We start from the raw sequence: 15746 nt of genomic DNA on the forward strand, positions 1-15746 counted from the left end.
AACTATACTTAGAATAATTTAGTAAAAAAACCCTAACCGAAAAAAGTTACAAAGACCATTTCATATATAGATAATTAAATTAAGAACCACCTTAACCAATAGTCAAAGATGAAGTCCTCATTACTTTAACACACAACTATCCTTTACAGCTTTTAGGATACCTCATCACCAAGAAATACTTTTCAAAGACCATTTCAGAGCAAGTTACTTTCTTAATGTCCCTCCTAAACCCATTTAGAAGTTGAAGTACTTATCTTTTTCACCCAAAAATATACTTTACAGCTTTTAGGATACCTCAACACCAAGAAATACTTTTCAAAGACCAATTCAGAGCAAGTTACTTTCTTAATGTCCCACATAAACCCATTTTACAATTTTAAGTACTTATCTTTTTCACCCACAACTATACTATACAGCTTTTAGGATACCTCAATACCAATAAGTACTCTTTAAAGACCATTTCAGTGCAAGTTATTTTCTTAATGTCCTTCCTAAACTCATTTTACAAGTTCAAGTACTTATCTTTTTCACCCAAAACTAAACTTTACAGCTTTTGGATACCTCAATACCAAGAAATACTTTTTAAAGACCAATTCAGAGCAAGTTACTTTCTTAATGTCCCTCCTAAACCCATTTTACAAGTTGAAGTACTTATTTTTTTCACCAAAAACTATACTTTACAGCTTTTATGATACCGCAAAACCAACAAATACTTTTCAAAAACCATTTCAGATCAAGTTACTTTCTTTGTCCCTCTTAAACCCATTTTACAAGTTGAAGTACTTGTCTTTTTCAACAAAAAATATAATTTAAAGCTTTTAGTATCCCTCAAGACCAAGAAATACTTTTCAAAGACCATTTCAGAGCAAGTTACTTTCTTAATGTCCCCCCTAAACCCATTTTACAAGTTGAAGTACTTATCTTTTTCACCCACAACTTTACTTTACAGCTTTTAGGATACCTCAACACCAAGAAAAACTTTTCAATGACCTATTCAGAGCAAGTTCCTTTCTTAATGTCCCTTCTAAACCCATTTCCCAACTTGAAGTACCCATCCTTTTCACCCAAAACTATACTTTACAGCTTTTTGAATGCGCCAACACCAAGCAATACTTTTCAAAAGGCATTTCAGAGCAAGTTACTTTCTTAATGTCCCTTCTAAAACCATTTTCCAAGTTGAAGTACCCATCCTTTTCACCCACAACTTTACTTTACAGCTTTTTGCATACCTCAACACCAAGAAATACCGTTCAAAAGGCATTTCAGAGCAAGTTACTTTCTTAATGTCCCTTCTAAACCCATTTTACAAGTTGAAGCATTCATCCTTTTCACCCACAACTTTACAGCTTTTTGGATACCTCAACACCAAGAAATACTTTTCAAAAGGCATTTCAGAGCAAGTTCCTTTCTTAATGTCCCTTCCAAACCCATTTTCCAGCTTGAAGTACCCATCCTTTTCACCCACAACTTTATTTTACAGCTTTTTGGATATCTCAACACCAAGAAATACATTTTAAAAAAACATTTCAGAGCAATTTCCTTTCTTAATGTCCCTTCTAAACACATTTTCTAACTTGAAGTACCCATCCTTCTCATCCACAACTTTACTTTACAGCTTTTTGTATACCTCAACACCAAGAAATACTTTTCAAAAGACATTTCAGAGCAAGTTCCTTTCTTAATGTCCCTTCTAAACCCATTTTCCAACTTGAAGTAACCATCCTTTTCACCCACAACTTTACTTTACAGCTTTTAGGATACCTCAACACCAAGAAATACTTTTCAAAAGACATTTCAGATCAAGTTCCTTTCTTAATACCTCTTCTAAACCCATTTTACAAGTTGAAGCATCACTCCTTTTCACCCCCCCAACTTTACTTTACACCTTTCTGTATGCCTCAACACCATGATATACCTTTTAAAAGGCATTTCAGAGCAATTTTTTCTTAATGTCCCTCCTAAACTCATTTTACAAGTTGAAGCATCCATCCTTTTCACTCACAGCTTTACATTACAGCTTTTTGGATACCTCAACACCAAGAAATACTTTCAAAAAACATTTCAGAGCAAGTTACTTCTTAATGATCCTTCTAAACCCATTTTACAAGTTGAAGTACTTATCTTTTTCACCCAAAACTATACTTTACAGCTTTTAGGATACCTCAACACCAAGAAATACTTTTCAATGACCTTTTCAGAGCAAGTTACTTTCTTAATGTCCCTCCTAAACTCATTTTACAAGTTTAAGTACTTATCTTTTTCACCCAAAACTATACTTTACAGCTTTTAGGATACCTCAACACCAAGAAATACTTTTCAAACACCATTTCAGAGCAAGTTACTTTCTTAATGTCCCTCCTAAACCCATTTTAGAAGTTAAAGTACTTATCTTTTTCACCCAAAACTATACTTTACAGCTTTTAGGATACCTCAACACCAAGAAATACTTTTCAAAGACCATTTCAGAGCAAGTCATTTTCTTAATGTCCCTCTTAAACCCATTTTCCTATTTTAAGTACTTTTCTTTTTCCCAATATACTATTCTTTTCAGCTTTTAGGATACCGCAACACCTAGATATACTTTCAAAAAACCATTTCAGATCAAGGTACTTTCTTAATGTCCCACCTAAACCCATTTTACAAGTTGAAGTACTTATCTTTTTCACCCAAAACTATACTTTACAGCTTTTAGGATACCTCAACACCTAGAATTACTTTTCAAAGACCATTTCAGAACAAGTTACATTCGTAATGTCCCTCCTAAACACATTTTCCAAATTGAATTACTTATCTTTTTCACCCAAAACTAAACTTTACAACTTTTATCATACCTTAAGACAAAGAAATACAGTCCAAAGAAAATATCTGATATCTTAAAATTATTAGGGCCCCTCATCAAATAAATTTAAACGTTTAATGAATAAACTATTTAACAAACACATATAATTTACAGCTGTTTTGATATAGCATATCATAGCAATACTGTTCAATTACATTTTCAGTTCACGTTACTTTCTTAATGCCCCTTCTAAACCAATTTAGAAGTTGAAGTACTTATCTTTTTCACCCAAAAATATACTTTACAGCTTTTAGGATACCTAAACACCAAGACATACTTTCCAAAGATCAATTCAGAGCAATTTACTTTCTTAATGCCCCTACTAAACTCAAGTTACTATTTTAAGTACTCATCTTTTTCACCAACAATTTTACGTTACCTCTATTAGGACACATCAACACCAAGAGGTTCCTTTTAAAGATCAATTCAGAGCAAGCTGTTTTCTTAATATTCTTCCCACACCAATTTTACAAGGTGAATTGATTATCTTTTTCAACAAAAACTATACTTTACAGATTTTGGATGACACAATAACAAGACAAAAAGTCCAATTACCAATTCATTGAAAGTTACTTTCATAATGTCCCTCCTAAACCCATGTTACAACATGAACTACTCATCTTTTTCACACACAACTTTACTTTAAATAATTAAGGATAACTCAACACCAAGAAATACCTTCCAAAGTCAATTTCAGAGCAATTTACTTTCTTAATGTCCCTCCTAAACCCATTTTACAACTTGAAGTACTTATCTTTTTCAACCAAAACTATACTTTACAGCTTTTAGGATACCTCAACACCAACAGAAATACTTTTCAAAGACCAATTCAGAGCAAGTTACTTTCTTAATGTCCCTCCTAAACCCATTTTACAAGTTGAAGTACTTATCTTTTCACCGACAACTATACTTTACAGCTTTTAGGATACCTCAACACCAAGAAATACTTTTCAAAGACCAATTCAGAGCAAGTTACTTTCTTAATGTCCCTTCTAAACCCATTTTCCAACTTGAAGTACCCATCCTTTTCACCCAAAACTATACTTTACAGCTTTTTGAATGCGCCAACACCAAGCAATACTTTTCAAAAGGCATTTCAGAGCAAGTTACTTTCTTAATGTCCCTTCTAAAACCATTTTCCAAGTTGAAGTACCCATCATTTACACCCACAACTTTACTTTACAGCTTTTTGCATACTTCAACACCAAGAAATACCGTTCAAAAGGCATTTCAGAGCAAGTTCCTTTCTTAATGTCCCTTCTAAACCCATTTTACAAGTTGAAGCATTCATTCTTTTCACCCGCAACTTTACTTTATAGCTTTTTTTATAACTCAACACCAAGAAATACTTTTCAAAATGCATTTCAGAGCAAGTTCTTCTCTTAAAGTCCCTTCTAAACCCATTTTAAAACTTGAAGTACCCATCCATTTCACCCACAACTTTACTTTACAGCTTTTAGGATACCTCAACACCAAGCAATACTTTTCAAAAGACATTTCAGAGCAAGTTCCTTTCTTTATGTCCCTTCTAAACCCATTTTCCAACTTGAAGTACCCATCCGTTTCACCCACAACTTTACTTTACAGCTTTTTGTATACCTCAACACCAAGAAATACCTTTAAAAAAGACATTTCAGAGCAAGTTCCTTTCTTAATGTCCCTTCTAAACCCATTTTCTAACTTGAAGTACCCATCCGTTTCACCCACAACTTTACTTTACAGCTTTTTGTATACCTCAACACCAAGAAATACCTTTTAAAAAGACATTTCAGAGCAAGTTCCGTTCTTAATGTCCCTTCTAAACCCATTTTCCAAGTTGAAGTACCAATCCTTTTCAACCCACAACTTTACTTTACAGCTATTTGTATACCTCAACACCAAGAAATACTTTGCAAAAGACATTTCAGAGCAAATTCCTTTCTTTATACCTCTTCTAAACCCATTTTACAATTTGAAGTATCAATCCTTTTAACCCCCAACTATACTTTACAGCATTTTGGATGCCTAAACACCATGAAATACGTTTCAAAACGCATTTCAGAGCAATTTTCTCTTAATTTCACACCTAAACTCATTTTACAAGTTGAAGCATCCATCCTTTTCACTCACAGCTTTACATTACAGCTTTTTGGATACCTCAACACCAAGAAATACTTTCAAAAGACATTTCAGAGCAAGTTACTTCTTAATTATCCTTCTAAACCCATTTTACAAGTTGAAGTACTTATCTTTTTCACCCAAAACTATACTTTACAGCTTTTAGGATACCTCAACACCAAGAAATACTTTTCAAAGACCATTTCAGAGCAAGTTACTTTCTTAATGTCTCTTCTAAACCCATTTTACAAGTTGAAGTACTTATCTTTTCTTCCAAAACTATACTTTACAGCTTTTAGGATACCTCAACACCAAGAAATACTTTTCAAAGACCATTTCAGAACAAGTTACTTTCTTATTGTCCCTCCTAAACCCATTTTACAAGTTGAAGTACTTATCTTTTTCACCCAAAACTATACTTAACAGCTATTAGGATACCTCAACACCAAGAAATAATTTTCAACGACCATTTATGAGCAAGTTAAGGTCTGAATATCCCTTCTAAACTCATTTTACAACTTTATGTAGTTGTCTTCTTCACCAAAAACTTAAGATTACATCTTGAATTATATCTCAACAACAAGAAATACTTTTCAACGACCATTTCAGAGCACGTTCCTGTCCGAGTGTCCCCTCCTAAACAAAGTTAAAAATTAGAAGTGATTATCTTTTTCACCCAAAACTATACTTTACAGCTTTTAGGATACCTCAACACCAAGAAATACTTTTCAAAGACCATTTTAGAGCAATTTACTTTATTTCTGTCCTTACTAACACATTTTTCATGTACATTTCATATTAACAAACAACAAAGCTATACAGCTTTTAGGATACATCAACACCAATGAAATAATTTCCTAAGACATGTTTAGAAAACGCTACATTCTTATTATACCTTCTAAAATCATTTTACAAGTTGAAGTACTTATCTTTTTCACACAAAACTCTACTTTACTGCGTTTAGGATACCTCAACACCAAGAAATACTTTTCAAAGACCATTTCAGAGCAATTTACTTTCTTAATGTCGCTCCTAAACCCATTTTACAATTTGAAGTACTTATCTTTTTCATCCTAAAACTATACTTTACAGCTTTTAGGATACCCCAACACCAAAAAATACTTTTCAAAGACCAATTCAGAGTAAGTTACTTTCTTAATGTTCCTCCTAAACCCATTTTACAAGTTGAAGTACTTATCTTTTTCATCCAAAACTATACTTTACAGCTTTGTGGATGCCTCAACACCAAGAAATACATTTCAAAGACCATTTCAGAGCAATTTACTCTCTTAATATTCCCTCCTAAACCCATTTTCCAACTTGAAGTACCTATCTTTTTCACCCACAACTCTGCTTTACAGCTTTTAGGATACCTCAACACCAAGAAATACTTAGGTTAGGCTAGATTAAATTAGGTTAGATTAGGTTATGTTATCCTACGTACGGTTCACTTAGGTTAGGTTAGGTGAAAGACAGGCAAAAAGTTAGGTGAACGGTTAGGTTAGGATAGACTAGATTAGGTTAGGTTAAGTTAGGCTAGGTTAGCCTACGTACGCGTACGTACGTAGGCTAACCTAGCCTACCCTAACTTAACCTAAACTAACTTAATCTAGTCTATCCTAACCTAACCATTCACCTAACTTTTTGCCTGTCTTTCACCTAACCTAAGTGAAGCGTACGTAGGATAACCTAACCTAATCTAACCTAATTTAATCTAGCCTAACCTAAGTATTTCTTGGGGTTGAGGTATCCTAAAAGCTGTAAAGCAGAGTTGTGGGTGAAGAAGATAGGTACTTCAAGTTGGAAAATGGGTTTAGGAGGGAATATTAAGAAAGTAACTTACTCTGAAATGGTCTTTGAAATGTATTTCTTGGTGTTGAGGCATCCCCAAAGCTGTAAAGTATAGTTTTGGGTGAAAAAGATAAGTACTTCAACTTGTACTTTGTACATAAGTACTTTAAGAAAGGAACTTGCACTTGTACTTGTACATAAGTACTTTAAGAAAAGAACTTGCTCTGAAATGCATTTTGAAAAGTATTTCTTGGGGTTGATGCATCCAAAAAGCTATAAAGTAAAGTTGCTGGTGAAAATGATGAATGCTTCAACTTGTAAAATGGGTTTAGAAGGGACATTTAGAAAGGAACTTGCTCTGAAATGACTTTTGAACTGTAATGCCTGGTGTTGGAGCATGCAAAAAGATGTAAAGTAAAGTTGTGGGTGAAAAGGATGGGTACTTTAACTTGGAAAATGGGTTTAGAAGGGACATTAAGAAAGTAACTTGCTCTGAAATGCCCTTTGAAAAGTATTGCTTGGTGTTGGCGCATTCAAAAAGCTGTAAAGTATAGTTTTGGGTGAAAAGGATGGGTACTTCAAGTTGGAAAATGGGTTTAGAAGGGACATTAAGAAAGGAACTTGCTCTGAAATGGTCTTTGAAAAGTATTTCTTGGTGTTGAGGTATCCTAAAAGCTGTAAAGTAAAGTTGTGGGTGAAAAAGATAAGTACTTCAACTTGTAAAATGGGTTTAGGGGGGACACTTAGAAAGTAACTTGCTCTGAAATGGTCTTTGAAAAGTATTTCTTTGTCTTGAGGTATCCTTTAAAGCTGTAAAGTATATTTGTGGGTGAAAAATATAAGTACTTCAACCTGGAAATTGAGCTTAGGAGGGGCATTACGAAAATAATGTGCTATGAAATTATATTTGGAAATTATTGATAGGTGTTTATGTAAACAAAATGAAATAAAGTATAGTATTGTGAGAAATTTATAAGTACAACAACTTTGAAAATGGGTTTAGTAGTGAAATTAAGAATGCAACTTGCTCAGAAATGGTCTTTGAAAAGTATTTCTTTGTGTTGAGGTATCCAAAAAGCTGTAATATATAGTTTTGGGTGAAAAAGATAAGCACGTCAACCTATAAAATGGGTTTAGGAGGGGATATTGAGAAATTAACGTACTATTAAAAGGTATTTGGATTTTATTTATTGTTATTGATGTATCCTAAAATATGCAAATTTATGTTGTTTTTTAAATGGATAAGTAATTCTTCTTGTGAAATGGGTTTAGGAGGTACATTAAGAAAGCAACTTGCTCTGAAATAGTCTTTGGAAAGTATTTCTTGGTGTTGAGGTATCCTAAAAGCTGTAAAGTATATTTTTTGGTGAAAAAGATAAGTACTTTAACTTGTAAAATGGGTTTAGGAGGGACATTAAGAAAGTAACTTACTCTGAAATGGTCTTTGAAAAGTATTTCTTGGTGTTGGTGTATTCTAAAAGCTATAAAGTATATTTTTGGGTGAAAAAGGTAAGTACTTCAAATTTTAAAATGGGTTTAGAAGTGACATAAAGAAAGTAACTTTCTATGAAATGGTCTTTGAAACGTATTTCTTGGTATTGATTTAACCATAATGATTTAATTTTTAGTTGTTGGTGAAAAGGATAATTACTTCTACAGGGGATTTTGTTTTAGGAGGGACCATAAGTGTGGATCATGATAAGAATTTATAGTTTTTAACGAATACTGTTGGTGTATTAATCTTAAAAGATTAAATAGAATTTTGGTTGAAACTATTATAAGTACTTAAACTTGGAAAATGGGTTTAGGAGGGACATTAAGAAAGTAACTTACTCTTAAATGGTATTTGAAAAGTATTTCTTGGTGTTGGGGTATACTAAAAGCTGTAAAGTATAGTTTTGGGTGAAAAAGTTAAGTACTTCAACTTGTAAAATGGGTTTAGGAGGGACAATAAGAAAGTAACTTGTTCTGAAATGGTCTTTGAAAAGTATTTCTTGATGTTGAGGTATCCTAAAAGCTGTAAAGTATAGTATTGGATGAAAAAGATAAGTACTTCAACTTGTAAAATGGGTTTAGAAGAGACATTAAGAAAGTAACTTGCTCTGAAATGGTCTTTGAAAAGTATTTCTTGGTGTTGAGGTATCCTAAAAGCTGTAAAGTATAGTTTTGGGTGAAAAAGATAAGTACTTCAACTTGTAAAATGGGTTTAGAAGGATCATTAAGAAAGTAACTTGCTCTGAAATGTCTTTTGAAAGTATTTCTTGGTGTTGAGGTATTCAAAAAGCTGTAAAGTAAAGTTGGGGGTGAAAAGGATGGATGCTTCAACTTGTAACATGAGTTTAGGAGGGACATTAAGAAAAAAATTGCTCTGAAATGCCTTTTGAAAGGTATTTCATGGTGTTGAGGCATCCAAAAAGCTGTAAAGTAAAGTTGGGGGGTGAAAGGATTGATACTTCAAGTTGGAAAATGGGTTTAGAAGAGGTATTAAGAAAGGAACTTGCTCTGAAATGCCTTTTGAAAAGTATTTCTTGGTGTTGAGGTATCCAAAAAGCTGTAATGTAAAGTTGGGGGGTGAAGAGGATGGGTTCTTTAACTTGTAAAATGGGTTTAGAAGAGACATTAAGAAAGGAACTTGCTCTGAAATGCCCTTTGAAAAGTATTTCATGGTGTTGAAGTATCCAAAAAGCTGTAATGTAAAGTTGTGGGTGAAAAGGATGGATGCTTCAACTTGTAAAATGGATTTAGAAGGGACATTAAGAAAGGAACTTGCTCTGAAATGTCTTTTGAAAAGTATTGCTTGGTGTTGAGGTATCCAAAAAGCTGTAAAGTAAAGTTGTGGGTGAAAAGGATGGATGCTTCAACTTGTAAAATGAGTTTAGGAGGGACATTAAGAAAAAATTGCTCTGAAATGCCTTTTGAAAGGTATTTCATGGTGTTGAGGCATCCAAAAAGGTGTAAAGTAAAGTTGGGGGGTGAAAAGGATTGATGCTTCAACTTGTAAAATGGGTTTAGAAGAGGTATTAAGAAAGGAACTTTCTCTAAAATGCCTTTTGAAAAGTATTTCTTGGTGTTGAGGTGTACAAAAAGCTGTAAAGTATAGTTTTGTGTGAAAAAAATGAGTACTTCAAGTTGAAAAATGGGTTTAGGAGGTACATTAAGAACGGAACTTGCTCGGACACGTCTTTTTAAAAGGTATTTCTTGGTGTTGAGGTATCCAAAAAGCTGTAAAGTAAAGTTGTGGGTGAAAAGTATGGGTATTTCAAGTTAGAAAAAGGGTTTAGAAGGGACATTAAGAAAAGAACTTGCTCTTAAATATCTTTTTAAAAGTATTTATTGGTGTTGAGGTATCCAAAAAGCTGTAAAGTAAAGTTGTGGGTGAAAAGGGTGGGTACTTCAAGATGGTAAATGGGTTTAGAACGGTCACTAAGAAAAGAACTTGTTCTGAAATGTCTTTTGAAAAGTATTGCTTGGTGTTGGAGCATTCAAAAAGCTGTAAAGTAAAGTTGTGGGTGTAAAGGATGGGGACTTCAATTTGTAAAATGGGTTTAGGATGGACATTATGAAAAGAACTTGTTCTGAAATGCCCTTTGAAAAGTATTACTTGGTGTTGGAGCATTCAAAAAGCTGTAATGTAAAGTTGTGGGTGTAAAGGATGGGTACTTAAATTTGTAAAATGGGTTTAGGAGGTATATTAATAAAATAAATTGTTATGAAATGCCATTGAAAAGTATTGCTTGGTGTTGGAGCATTCAAAAATCAGTATAGTAAAGTTGTGGGTGAAAAGGATGGGTACTTCAACTTGTAAAATGGGTTTAGAAGGGACATTAAGAAAATAACTTGTTCTGAAAAAATATAATAAAGGCATAAAAAAGTATTAAAAATGGGGGCTTCGGGGCCTTTGGGGCGCCGGGGTCCTTTGGGGGTCTGGGGGGCCTTTAGGGCCGGGTGGCCCTTTGGGAGCCCTGTGGACCTTTGGGGACTGGGGGAGGGCCTTTGGGGGGCCCGGGGAGGGCCTTTGGTGGTCTGGGGAGGGCCTTTGGGGGTCTGGGGGGCCTTTGGGGACCGGAGGAGGGCCTTTGGGGGTCCGGGGGGCCCTTTGGGATCCTGGTGGTCTTTTGGGAGCCCGGTGACCCTTTGGGGACGGGGGGGCTTCCTTGGGGGTGGGGGTGGGGTATGAGGAGCCTTTGGGGTTGGGGTAGAGGACCTCACGACACTGTTAAAATACAACTTGTGTATTATAACGACCACAGAGTTTTACCCTCAAATTCTCTTCTAAAATCATCTTTTAAATCATCTTTTAAAATGTCTCTAACCGTTTTGCCGAAATAATTCCCTATAATAATAATTTGTTCTGAAAAGATATAACATAGCCTTAAAAAAGTATTAAAATGGAGGCTCAGGAGCCTTTGGGGTACCGGGGACCCTTTGGGAGCCCGGGGGACCTTTGAGGACCGGTGGCTTCCTTCGGGGTTGGGGTGGGGTATGAGGAGCCTTTGGGGTTGTGGTAGAGGACCTCACGACACTGTTAAAATACAACTTGTGTATTATAACGACCACAGAGTTTCACCCTCAAATCCTCTTCTAAATCATCTTTTAAATCATCTTTTAAAATATCTCTAACTGTTTCGCCGAAATAATTCCCTATAATGGCTAAAACGGTTTCGCCCAAATAATCCCTAAACGTAATTTCAGTGAGTTCCTTTTGTTTTTGGCATCCCTGTGATTTCACATTTAAAATTACAAAGAAACCTTTTCGCGCGCTAAGATCAAAACATTCGCTCGGAAACGATTCTCTTTAGAAACAACAAATTAATTCCACTTTCATAAATCAATCAATCATGACATCATCTGTCATGTTTGATCTAAACTTTGCCCCGGAAACATTCTCTTTGGAAATACATCAATGACATTAATTAACTTGACGTCATCTGTCAGACATTAATTAACCTTGCCCGGGAACAATTTGTTTAATGACTCAATAATCCATGAAAGTGAGAAAGTTCCTGTTTTTCTATTCTCACTGACAAAAACCATAAAACAGCCATAAATGTGAGAAAGTTCCTGTTTTTTCATTCTCACTGACAAAAACCATAAAAACAACCATCAATGTGAGAAAATTCCTGTTTTTCAAGTGAGAAAAATACTGTTTTTTCATTATCAGTGAGAAAACCATAAACCACGTGGTCCTGTCACGAGTAACACCTCCCTCTCTACTTGCTATAGCTTTTAATTTCAGTTCGAATGAGCTATCTCTCAATCTCCTAGGTTTGTCGGTTTAATACGATCATCCCTGGAAAAAAATTAGCAAAAACAAATAAACATGTATCCGTGATCTTTCTTCTGGCAAAAGCTACAAAATTCTACATTTTTGCAGATAGGAGCTTGAAACTTCTAGGAGCTTGCAATAGGATTCTTTGATAAGCTGAATCTGATGATGTGATTCTCATTAAGATTGCTAGACTTTTTGGGGATATTTTCCCTAATTTCGAGAACCTGGAGAATTTTCTCGAGATCGTAGCACTTGATTGGTAACATTAAACTTAATAAATTCTTCATGTTTGGAATCAGCATAAAAACCAATTCTTTTGAAGTTATGTATTTTTATCAAAGTTCCGTTTTTTAGGATTTCGGTTACTATTGGGTCGAGTCGCTCCATTACTTCGTTACCACGAACTGTTTGATTGATATATAATTTTGGATCATTTTGATTAGATGCTGGTTCAGTTTTTTTTTTTTTATATAGATTTTGGGTAAATAACTCGTAATTATAGGCAGCGCAATAGTGCTGCCTCAGTAAAGAGCGATGTAGGCACACTGTGTTATTTTTTTTAGACGAGGGTACTTCGTATAGAAGGAGTTGTAGTAGAAACTTCGAAAGGGGCTCATTTGATTGGAAATTTTATGTAGTTAAAAGTGATTGTAGGGCAACCAGCCCCCCCCCACCCATAATTTCCCCAAACACATCCAATCAGAATTTTGAAATAGCCATTTTATTCAGCGTAGCTGAAAGGTCTGAAATTTATGCCATGGAGGATGGCAACCCCCCCCCCCCCCTACAGCCCTCAGGGCAAGGGATGTAGATTGTGCCATGGAGGTATATAAGGTTTTTATAGAAAGGGTGGTCTTATAAACTTCGGAGGGGGCTCATTAGACTGGTAATCAGAAGGTCTAGTGTCCCTTGAAAAATTAAAAGTTATCGGAGGGCAGCTAACTCCCCCCCCTTTTTTTGATTTTAGACCAGGGCACTTCGTATAGAAGGAGTTGTCGAAGAAACTTAAAAAAGGGGCTCATTCGATTGAAAATTACAACGTCTAGTGCCCTTTTTAACAGTCAAAAGTGATTGGAGGACAGCCAGCCGCCCCCCCCCCTACGCCCATCATTTCCCAAAATACATCCAATAAAAATTTTCAGATAGCCATTTTGTTCAGCGTAGTTGAGAGATCCAGGAATTATGTCTTTGAAGATGACAACACCCATAGCCCTCAGGGCAAGGGTTATAAGTTACACCCGGGGCCACAAAACGTTTTTACACAAAGGGTGGTCGTATAAACTTCAGAGGGGGCTCATTGGATTGGAAATCAAAGTTCTATTGTTCTTTTTCAGATTCAAAGTATCGGAGGGCAACTATCCCCCCCCCCCTACATTATATTTTCCCAAAATGCATCCGACAGAAATTTGGAGACAACCATTTGTTCAAAAACAGTGCAAAGATCACATAACACGGCCTTGGGGGTAGACACAACCCCCCGGAGTCTGGGGGGAAGGATTATAAGTTGTGCATAGGGGGCATATAAGGTTTTTATGGAAGGGGTGGTTGTGTGACCTTTAGAGGAGGCTTATTGATAGTAAATTCAAAGTTCTAGTTCCCTTTTAAGAGTCGAAAGTAATGGAGGGCAACTAGCCCCCCTCCCTCCCTGACACCCTCTTTTCCCCAAACGCATCCGATCAAAATTGTGAGATAGCCATTTTGTTCCCAATAGTCCAAAGAGCATATCACAATACCTTCAGGGTGGATACGACCCTCCAAAGCCCAGGGTTGTAAGTTAAGCCCTGGGGGTATATAAGGTTTTTATAAAAAGGGTGGCCATATAAACTTCAAAGGGGGCTCATTGGACTGATAATCGGAAGATCTAGTGTCCCTTTAAAGATTCAAAGTGAGCGGAGGGCAGCTATCCCACCTCCTTTTTTTTGGTTTTAGACCAGGGTTCTCTTTTTTGGTTCTCTAAGCAAAACACAGCAGCGTTACTTGCAAATGGAGAAAGGAATGCAGGTAATAAAATTTGATTGCAAAAGATTCCACCAATATCTATTTGTGAGAATGACCCGTGTCACCACGGACCACAAGCCTCTCGAGTCAATGTTATTGAATTCCAAACAGAAAGCACGTCCATGGCTACAGCACCTGATGTCAGCTGTTCGGCTCTATGATATCAAGAAGAGGTGCAGACACGGAAAGACTATCCCTGTGGCAGCCACCCTATCTCGTATGCACCTTGAAGGTATCGACATGGAGTCACGGGTAGACATGAAATTTTTGGCCCACTCAGTCCTTCAAACTGCACTTATATCAAGCCGAAACCTAGCCCAAACAATCTGGAAAAAACAAAAGATGAAGTATTGAACTCCCTGATGCAAACTATGAAAGAGGGCTGGTAAAGCAACAAGAAAGACCAGGACACAAAACTCGGATCCTTCTGAAATTACTGTTGAGAATTAGCGTAACTCGACAGAATCGCCGTGAAAGAGGAGCAAACAGTCATTTTAAGTTGAATGAGGTTAGATCCATACCCGGCGCCCTTGGACCATTGAAATACACAATTGATGGATATTCCCCGGTTCAGATAGTGATGGGACACCAACCGAGATCGTTTATACCCGGCATCAAAGAAACCATTTAACCTGGAATTGTACATTTTGGCAAATACAGACAACAGAGGAAGATGGCACAAGACATACAAAACAAACACTATGACGGGTATGCAGGAAACATGGAATCCCCTAAAGACGAATCAGAAACTGTTGGTCTAGAAAAACTGCCCTGGAAAAGGCAGTGGTTTGCAAGACCGATGACAACCCTCGGTCGTACCATGTTCGTATCGAAAAAGGAGGGGTATTCCACCGCAACAGGCTACACATCGAACCAAGACAGGTCCCGATAGTGACTTACCCGTATGATGGGATGAACTGTCAAACTCCAATCTCCCAACCTGCAGATGATCCCAGAGGACCAAGATTCTTCTCGCCCTCCGAGGAACATTCCTGATCCGCAAGCTGATTCCTGTGAGACTGGTTGCCCCCGTCTAACGGAGCCTATGCCATCAACACAAGGAGCTTCGGATACAGAAGTGGAACCCACGGTTCCTACTCGTGCAGAACAGAGCACTTACGGGAGATGCGGGACTGTTACTCCTTCTGGCCGTCAGGTGAAAACCCCGGCGACGTTGAATTTGAGCATTTATAGAAGCTAGCATTAAACCCAATGAAAAAAGTCAAGTTGCACAGAGCTTCGGTGGTTGGTGCAGAAGAGAGCGCGAGTAATTAGGGAGGGTCGTACTAATATCAGCTGAACATAGGCGTTAAAATGCTGGGAACAGACAGCTCGGGTACTCGCTCTTCCCAAAGGTCATTTAATTTTTACCTTTTTTTTGCAAAGAAATTTGGTATATCAAGAATCTATTGGATCACAAAAGCATCACAAAAAACCTTTGGTATATAAGATTGTACTGATGCTGAAAAAAAAGAAGAAAGGAAGAGGCTTTTATTTATATCAAGTTGGTACAGAGGATAGAAGTATCAGATTCGGTCGTCAAGAAGAAGAAGCAAGATGTAATATGTTGATCATTCTGTTATTAAGAATTTGTGTTTATGTTTATTTTTGTGTTCCAGATGCTTGGGTCTATTTATTTACTGAGGACTCATATTTATTGGGTCTCATATATACATACTTTACTCACCTATTAACTGAGCTTACTTGAATTTAAAGAAGAGTTCATTGCACTAAGTAAGGATAACAAAGCGT

This window comes from Artemia sp. Qi Xiang Cuo, chromosome 6 (assembly GCF_049724085.1).
Source record: "Artemia sp. Qi Xiang Cuo chromosome 6, ASM4972408v1, whole genome shotgun sequence".
In the NCBI taxonomy this organism is placed as follows: Eukaryota; Metazoa; Arthropoda; class Branchiopoda; order Anostraca; family Artemiidae; genus Artemia; species Artemia sp. Qi Xiang Cuo.